The sequence below is a fragment of the Monopterus albus genome, unplaced genomic scaffold (genome assembly GCF_001952655.1).
Source record: "Monopterus albus unplaced genomic scaffold, M_albus_1.0 scaffold105.1, whole genome shotgun sequence".
Classification (NCBI taxonomy): domain Eukaryota; kingdom Metazoa; phylum Chordata; class Actinopteri; order Synbranchiformes; family Synbranchidae; genus Monopterus; species Monopterus albus.
Window position 1 is genome coordinate 3298360 of NW_018127985.1, and position 2653 is coordinate 3301012.

Sequence of the window (2653 nt, forward strand, 5' to 3'; positions counted from 1 at the left end):
TATTACTAATGGTACTAGTATTGTATTAATATTAAACAATTTGGACTTTGCCATGGAATGCATTCCAATAAATAATCCTAATACATTTTAAATTACATCCATCTGTGGCAACACCAAACTCTAAATATCTCAGCACTGAATAAGGTTTGAATCCAACAAATGTCTCATATCTGGGCTCCTCTCTAGTGAAGGGCATTTTCATTTTAAATGCAGATGATTTCTGACGAGTCTTACAATCCAGACCGCTTCACTTGGAATCGTATTTGAGTCCATCCTCATCCTTTACTCTCTCCACCTGCTGATTACCATCGGAAAGGTGCTTGTATCTTAATTAATAGCTATTTCTCAGCCTGTCTTGTTGTCCCTCCTCATGTATGTCCATACTTTTGACATTACAAATCATGGTCCTTTTATTACTTTTTCTAGGGCTTTCAAGGACTTCATCAACAGAGTTTGGTCAGCTGTCATGGACGCAGACTTGTTGACATGCTAGTTCAGTAGAAGTCAGTAGCAGTAGGTGGACAATGAGCTGGGACTGTTTCATCAAATTATTATCTTTGATGCTTTGGGGTTTTCTAAAATGCTGTAGTGATTTTTAGTATTACACTGGACATGCTGGGATCAGACTTAGTAATGCATCACTGAGGACCTTTTAAAGATGTCAATAATTACTACTCTCAAGGGACAAGTGATGAAGGTAAGAGGTGGGCGATGTGAGGAGAGTCATAGTTTCCCATTGAGAGGCCATTAAGACATTGCTTTAGTTAGCTACTTATTAAAAGCCTGTACTTTTGCGCTATGTTTTTAGTAGGTAATTTTATGTACTCCCTGAATCTTGCTGTGATCATTTTTCTTGATGCCATCTGGTGGACAGTGTGTGAGTGTTGCACTGTGGGAGACACTTCATGCTAGTAGTTGACACTAGGCCTAATACTCTTACTAGGCACAGTAAGGGCATGAGTGAATGTCTTATAAAAGTTCCTTTTTATGGCAAGGTCTATGTGTTTTATTGCTGTTGTTCATCTATGTGATATGAGCTTTCTTCTGTCCAGCGCAGTAAAGGTAATCAACTGAGGACAGTGCTTGACTTGGAGTCGAATCCATCCTGGATGAAATTTAATTCCAATAAATGTCCTCCCTAAGCTACAATACCAGTTTAGGTACCAAATGTCTGGGGAACTCTATGAGAACTTTGAGTTTAAATATTGGTTTCTACCATCTTATCTTAAAGTTTAATATGCACACCAATGTGCTTATTGTACTTTCTTTTAGGATTAGCCAAGCTGTGGGTCAGATTTAATAGGAGTCATAATAAATTCAATCTTGTAAGCCTGGAACAGTAAGGTTCTCTCTAGAGGGTCGACTGGAGCTCTGATAAACTGATCATTGGAGATTTGATTTGCCATCCAGAAAAATAGTTATGTGCTTCCTACCTTTTGAAATATTTCTCCTCAAAAGAGTCTTTGAAAGTAATATTTAAGCATTCAAGAAAATGTGTGTAACTTTATCTCACTTTTTATTAAAAAGTGAGATAGAACCTCATAATTCCACTATCACATTTGACATTAATTATTTATACTCAAGTTCAATCATCCAGTCTTTTGACAGTTCACCAAGAGTGGATCTTAGATTTTGTTCTTGAATTTAAGGTTTCAGATGAGTGAGTATGATGAAATTACACCGACCTCAGCGTTGTTATAGATGCCAAACAGGCTAGGTCTCATGCAAACTGATGACTGAAAGCGTTTTTTTGTCAGAGCAGAGAACTTCTTGGTTTAATGCTTCCATGCTGAGTGGTGTAAACCAGCTGATGGAGGCAGGATGCTTCTACAAACTGCTCACTGAGCTGAGGAGACACTGTGGACATGAATAGATCCCAAAGGATTTAGCAGCTTAAGCATAGGCGTTGCAAATAGAATGTGTAATTATCTGGGTATTGTCACTACTGCCTGAAAATCTTATCTGAAGTGTCTGTGCTCTTTAATTATTATATTTCAAACTAGAAAGCCACCACAGTTGGAAGATTTTTTTCATATTAACAGTATGAAGGTTCAGCTATGATCAAAAAGTCTCAAACTTCTCCAAGTGTTACTGCTACTTTTCCCATCCTGCACATCTCCAGAACAAAACTGTCAAGAAATGATCACTAACTGATTTAAATGACACAACATATTCCTCCTGGGAGATAGTAGATATACTGTAAATGTGTGTTACCAGGAACTGATAGAGGCAGTTAACAGAGAGCATACATTTGTCTCCTGTTCTGAACAGGTTCTGCAACACCTGCCTTGTGAGCTGCGAATGCTGCGACCAGATGGCACTGCTCTGAAAACACCTGGCCCTCCACATACACACACACACACACACACACACACACACATGTGCTGTACAGGCAGACCTCTTCTTCAGTTGTTAAGGATACAATCTCAGATTATCAGTCAAATTACAGGATTATAGAATCACTCAGCAGTGGTGATGATAATAAAAAAAAGTCCATCAACATTTGTTCTTGTGTGACAAAAAAAAAAAACATATTAAACTAATTATTTTTTCTTCACTGAAAATTAAGGGAAAAAAGGTTAACCTAGGTCCACGAGCAAAGAAATGACAGTCTTGTCAGAGCTGACTGTTAGAGTGTGATCTCAGTTTGACA